Source organism: Bos javanicus, chromosome 29 (assembly GCF_032452875.1).
Source record: "Bos javanicus breed banteng chromosome 29, ARS-OSU_banteng_1.0, whole genome shotgun sequence".
Lineage (NCBI taxonomy): Eukaryota > Metazoa > Chordata > Mammalia > Artiodactyla > Bovidae > Bos > Bos javanicus.
Window position 1 is genome coordinate 27980484 of NC_083896.1, and position 7099 is coordinate 27987582.

Sequence of the window (7099 nt, forward strand, 5' to 3'; positions counted from 1 at the left end):
TTTATTAATCTTTACTATTGTTTCTTTCATTTATTTTTCAATTATTTCTGCTCTGATCTTTATGATTACTTTCCATCTACTAATTTTGGGGGTTCTTTGTTCTTCTTTTTCCAGGTGTAAATTTAGGTTGTCTATTTGATGTTTTTCTTGTTTTTTGAGGTATGACTTCATTGTTATAAACTTCCTTCTTAGATCTGCTTTTGTTGCATCCCATAGGTTTTGAGTTGTCGTGTTTCATTGTCATTTGTTTCTAGAAACTTTTTGATTTCCCTTTTGATTTCTTCAGTGACCTGTTGGTTATGTAAAGTTTAAAAATAAAATAAAATTTAAAAAAAAAGAAAAAAAAAGAATTACACATTAAAAAAAGAAAAGAAACGTGTTGTTTAATCTCCATGTGTTTGTGTTTCTTACAGACTTTTTCTTATAATTGATATTGTCTCATAGCATTGTGGTTAGAGAAGATGCTTGACACAATTTAAATTTTCTTAAATTTACTGAGGTACGATTTGTGACCCAAGATGTGATCTATCCTGGAGAATGTTCCATGTGCACTTGAGAAGATGGTGTATTCTTCTGCATTTGGATGGATGTCCTGAAGGTATCAATGAGATCCATCTCATCTAATGTATCATTTAAACTTGTGTTTCCTTATTAATGTTCTGTTTTGATGATCAGTCCATTGGTATGAGTGGGGTGTTAAAATCTCCTACTATTATTGTGTTACTGCCAATTACTCCTTTTATATCTGTTAGTGTTTGTCTTATGTATTGAGGTGCTCCTATGTTGGGTACATAGATATTTACAATTGTTATGTCTTCCTCTTGGATTGAGCCCTTGATCATTATGAAGTGCCCTTCCTTGTCTCTTGTAATATTCTTTATTTTGAGGTCTATTTTGTCTGACGTAAGTGTTGCTAACCCAGCTTTCTTTTGCTTCCCATTTGCATAGAATAAATTTTTCTATCCTCTCACTTTATTCTACATGTGGCTTTAGGTCTGAAGTGGGTTTCTTGTAGACAGCATATATATGGGTCTTATTTTTATATCCATTCAGCCAATCTGTGTATTTTGGTTGGAGCATTTAATCTATTTACATTTAAAGTAATTATTGACATGTATGTTCCTATTGCCATTTCCTTAATTGTTTGGGGTTCATTTTGTAGATCTTTTTCTTCTCTTTTATTTCTTGACTATATAAGTTCCTTTAGCATTTGTAGTGAAGCTGGTTTGGTAGTACTGAATTCTCTTAACTTTTGCTTGTCTGAAAGTTTTTTATTTCTCCATCAATTTTGAATGAGATCTGTTCCAGGTGCAATAATCTTGGTTGTAGATTTTTCACTTTCAATACTTTATATCCTGCCATTCCCTTCTGGCCTGCAGAGTTTCTGCTGAAAGATCAGCTGTTAAACCTATGGGGTTTACCCTGTATGTTAATTGTTTATTTTCCCTTGCTGTTTTTAATATTCTTTCTTTCTATTTAGTCTTTTTAGTTTGTGTATGAGTCTTGGCATGTTTCTCCTTGGATATATCCTCTACAGGACCCTTTGTGCCTCTTGGACTTGATTGACTATTTCCTTTTCCATGTTGGCGAAATTTTCAACTACAGTCTCTTCAAAAATTTTCTCATACCCTTTCTTTTTCTCTCCTTCCAGGACCCCTATAATTTGAATGTTGGTGCATTTGATATTGTTGCAGAGATCTCTGAGACTATCCTCAGTTATTTTCATTCTTTTTACTTTATTCTGCTCTTCAGAAATTATTTCCACCATTTTATCTTCTGGCTCACTGATTCATTCTTCTGCTTTAGATATTCTGCTATTGATTCCTCTAGAGGATTTTTATTTTCAGTAATTGTCTTGTTTGTCTCTGTATGTTTATTCTTTAATTCTTCTAGGTCTTTGTTAATTGATTCTTAAATTTTTCTCCATTCTGTTTTCAAGATTTTGATCATCTTTACTATCGTTATTCTTATTTTTCAAGTAGTTTGCCAATTCTTTTTCATCTATTTGGACTTCTGTGTTTCTAGTTTGTTCCTTCATTTGTGTTGTATTTCTCTGCCTTTTCTTTATTTTTTTTTAAATTTTATTTTATTTTTAAACTTTACTTATTGTGTTTGAGGTCTTTTCCCAGGCTTCAAGGCTGAATTCTTTCTTTCTTTTGGTTTCTGCCCTCCTAAGGTTGGTCCAGTGGTTTGTGTGAGCTTCATATAGGGTGAGATTTCTGCTGAGTTTCCCTCCCCTTCCCCGCTCTGATGGGCAACACTGAGTGAGGTGGTAATCCTATCTGCTGATGATTGGGTTTGTATTATTGTTTAGTGTTTAGATGAGGCATCTGGCATATGGTGCTACTGGTGGTTGGGTGATGCCAAGTCTTGTACTTAACTGGTTTCCTTTGTGTGAGTTCTCACTACTTGATACTCCTTAGGGTTATTTCTCTGGTAGTCTAGGGTCTTGGAGTCAGTGATCCCACTCCAAAGGCTCAGGGCTTGATCTCTGGTCGGGAATGAAGATTCCACTAGTGGTTTTCTATGTCATTAAGTGACATTAAAACAAACAACCAAAAATGAGAAACCAAAGACAAACCCCAGACAAGTGGCAGTTTAAAAATCAGGCAAATAATATTTTTTTTTCAATATATGGAACACTTCACTACTTTTCAGGCCATCCTAGCACAATGGCCATGCTCTCTTCTCTGTAAGGTTCCAGTTTTAGTATATGTGCTGTTGAAGCGAGCACTGAAGATTGAGTTTTAAGCCAGCTATTAGACTCGCCTTCTTCAATTTCATCAAAAGTCTCTTTAGTTCTCTCACTTTCTGATGATCCAACAGATGTTGGTAATTTGATCTCTGGTTCCTCTGCCTTTTCCAAATCTAGCTTGAACATCTGGAAGTTCATAGTTCACATACAGTTGAAGCCTGGCTTGGAGAATTTTGAGCATTATTTTACTAGCATGTGAGATCAGTTCAATTGCACAGTAATTTGAAGATTCTTTGGTATTGCCTTTCTTTGGGCTTGGAATGAAAACTGACCTTTTCCAGTCCAGTGGCCACTGCTGAGTCTTCCAAATTTGCTGGCATATTGAGTGCAGCACTTTCATAGCATCATCTTTTAGAATTTGAAATAGCTCAACTGGAATTCCATCACTTCCACTAGCTTTGCTCATCATGAAGCCTCCTAAAGCCCACTTGACTTCGCATTCCAGGATGTCTGGCTCTAGGTGAGTGATCATACCATCGTGATTATCTGGGTCATGAAGATCTTTTTGTATAGTTCTTCTGTGTATTCTTGCCACCTGTTCTTAATATCTTTTGCCTCTGTTAGGTCCATACTGTTTCTGTCCTCTATTGTGCCCATCCTTGCATGAAATTTTCCCTTAGTATCTCGAATTTTCTTGAAGAAATCTCTGGTCTTTCACATTCTATTGTTTTCCTCTATTTCTTTGCACTGATCACTGAGGAAGACTTTCTTATGTCTCCTTGATATTCTTTGGAACTATGCATTCAGATACTTATGTCTTTCCTTTTCTCCTTTGTCTTTAGCTACTCTTCTTTTCTTAGCTATTTGAAAGACCACCTCAGACAACCATTTTACCTTTTTGCATTTCTTTTTCTTAGACTTTGGTTTTTTTTTGTTTTTTGTTTTTTGTTTTGATCACTGCCTCTTGTTCAGTGTCATGAACCTCTGTCCAAAGTTCTTCAGGCACTCTGTGTATTAGATCTAATCCCTTGAAACGATTTGTCACTTCCACTGTATAATCGCAAGGGATTTGATTTAGGTCATACCTGAATGGCCTAGTGGTTTTCCCTACTTTCTTCAATTTAACTCTAAATTTGGCAATAAGGAGTTCATGATCTGAGCCACAGTCAGCTCCTGCTCTTGTTTTTGCTGACTATATAGAGCTTTTCCATCTTTGGCTGCAAAGAATAGAATCAATCTGATTTTAGTATTGACCATCTGGTGATGTCCATGTGTAGGGTCTTCTCTTGTGTTGTTGGAAGAGGGTGTTTACTATGACCAGTGCATTCTTTTGGCAAATATCTGTTAGCCTTGGCCCTGCTTCATTCCGTATTCCAAGGCCAAATTTCCCTGTTACTCCAGGTGTTTATTGACTTCTTACTTTTGCATTCCAGTCCCCTATAATGAAAAGGACATCTTTGGGGTGGGGGGGTGTTACTTCTAGAAGGTCTTGTAGGTCTTCATAGAACCATTCAACTTCAGCTTCTCCAGCATTACTGGTTGGGGCATGACTTGGAATACTGTGATATTAAGTGGTTTGCCTTGGAAATGAACAAAGATCATTCTGTAATTTTTAAGATTACATCCAAGTACTGCATTTTGGACTCTTCTTATGACTATGAGGGCTATTCCATCTCTTGTAAGGGATTCTTGCCAGCAGTAGTAGATATAATGGTCATCTGAGCTAAATTCACCCATTCCAGTCCATTTTAGTTCGCTGATTCCTAAAATGTCTATGTTCACTCTTGCCGTCTCCTGTTTGACCATTGCCAATTTACCTTGATTCATGGACCTAACATTCCAGGTTCCTATGCAATATTGTTCTCTACAGCATCAGACTTCACTTCCATCACCAGTCACATCCACAACTGGGCACTGTTTTGACTTTGACTCTGTCTCTTCATTCTTTCTGGAGTTATTTCTCCACTCTTCTCCAGTAGCATATTGAGCACCTACCAACCTGGGGAGTTCATCTTCAAGTGTCCTATCTTTTTGCCTTTTCATACTGTTCATGGGGTTCTTGAGGCAAGAATACTGAAGTGGTTTGCCTTTCTCTTCTGCCGTGGACCACATTTTGTCAGAACTCTCCATCATTTTCTCAAGGGCTATAACAATTCCATTTTCACAGGGAATAAATGAAATATTTATGTCTTCGCCAAACTTTTCTGAATTACATTTCTCTATTATTCAACTTGAGAATCTTTTCATTAATTTCTAAATCAACCTGGGGACTAGCAGAACAGCTGTTCACAATCAAGGCTGTTAAGAGAGATCCACATAGAGTCTGGTTGGAATGTAAACTGATGCAGCCATTATGTGAAACATTATGGAGGTTCCTCAGAAAAGTAAAAATATAATTACTGTTCAGTTCAGTTCAGTTGCTCAGTCGTGTCCGACTCTTGCGACCCCATGAACCACAGCACACCAGGCATCCCTGTCCATCACCAACTAACAGAGTCCACCCAAACCCATGTCCACTGAGTCGGTGATGCCATCCAACCATTTCATCCTCTGTCTTCCCCTTCTCCTCCTGTGCTCAATCTCTCCCAGCATCAGGGTCTTTTCCAATGAGTCAGCTCTTCGAATCAGGTGGCCAAAGTATTGCAGTTTCAGCTTCAACATCAGTCCTTCCGATGAATAGCCAGGACTGACCCCCTTTAGGATGAACTGGTTGGATCTCCTTGCAGCCCAAGGGACTCTCAAGAGTCTTCTCCAACACCACAGTTCAAAAGCATCAATTCTTCGGCACTCAGCTTTCTTCACAGTCCTACTCTCACATCCATTCATGACCACTGGAAAAACCATATCCTTACTAGACAGACCTTTGTTGGCAAAGTAATGTCTCTGCTTTTTAATATGCTGTCTACATTGGTCATAACTTTCCATCCAAGGAGTAAGCGTCTTTTAATCTCATGGCTGCAATCACCATCTGCAGTGATTTTGGAGTCCAGAAAAATAAAGTCAGCCACTGTTTCCACTGTTTCCCCATCTTTTTGCCATGAAGTGATGGAACCAGATGCCATGACCTTCGTTTTCTGAATGTTAAGCTTTAAGCCAACTTTTTCACTCTCTTCTTTCATCAAGAGGTTCTTTAGTTCTTCACTTTCTGCCATAAGGGTAGTGTCATCTGCATATCTGAGGTTATTGATATTTCTCCCGGCAATCTTGATTCCAGCTTGTGCTTCCTTTAGCCCAGTGTTTCTTATGATGTACTCTGCATATAAGTTAAATAAGCAGGGTGACAATAGACAGCCTTGATGTACTCCTTTTCCTATTTGGAACCAGTCTATTGTCCCATGTCCAGTTCTAACTATTGCTTCCTGACCTGCACACAGGTTTCTCAAGAGGCAGGTCAGGTGGTCTGGTATTCCCATCTCTTTCAGAATTTTCCACAGTTTATTTTGAACCACACAGTCAAAGGCTTTGGCTATACTTGTTACTTGCAGTTAAATTCAATTTCTTCCTAATCTACTATTGTCCACTGATTTACTTAGGATATATTTTGACAAAAAAAAAAAAACATTAAATTTAACTCAATAAAACATGACATATATATATAATATATAATTATATATATTATATATATATATATAATATATATATATATTTATATAAATATAAACTATATTTATATTATATATATATATATATATATAATATATATAATACATATATATTATACATATGTATATATACATACATACATAAGATTAGACTCAGACGGTAAAGAATCTGCCTGCAATGTGGGAGACCCAGGTTCAGTCCCTGGGTTAGGAAGATCCCCTGGAGAAGGAAATGGCTAACCACGCCAGTATTTTTGCCTGGAGAATTCCATGGACAGAGGCGCTTGGCTGGCTACAGCCCACGGAGTTGAAGAGAGTCAGACACGAATGAACGACTAACACAACATTTACACAACAACAACATCCTATATATCACATCTATGACACCACTACCTTGATTTGAGAACCATAGTCAGTTACTGTTACTAGTGCTCTACAAACCTCTCCAAAGTAGATCTCTCATTTATTCATTGCCTTCTACAGTTTATTCCTCCCATTAGAATCATGCTTAAAAATCTTACGTCAACTTATTTTTACTTTTCTGGACTCTATTTCACTCAAAGAAAAAGTTCGGTTTTCACAATAACCCCTAAGATCCAAGGTGATCTTCCTCTTGTTACATCCCTGTCCTCATCTCTTTTAACTCTCTCCTTTACTCCATCATTCAGTACAGTAGCCCTTATTATTTCTCAAACACATTAGAAATATCACCTTAGGAGTTTTGTATTGGCCATTAATCTCTCCAAAACTATTTTTGCAAGTATCCACTTTAAACATCACTTTCTCAATGAAACAGGATTTA

At 37.0% G+C, this 7099-nt stretch overlaps 1 non-coding gene across 1 annotated transcript; it reads right to left on the reverse strand.

Moving 5' to 3' along the window:
- Positions 1–2628: 2628 nt before the first annotated feature.
- LOC133241888 (U6 spliceosomal RNA) lies at positions 2629–2734 on the reverse strand. The gene has a single exon (XR_009734699.1). It is a non-coding gene; the product is annotated as a U6 spliceosomal RNA (small nuclear RNA).
- Positions 2735–7099: the final 4365 nt, after the last annotated feature.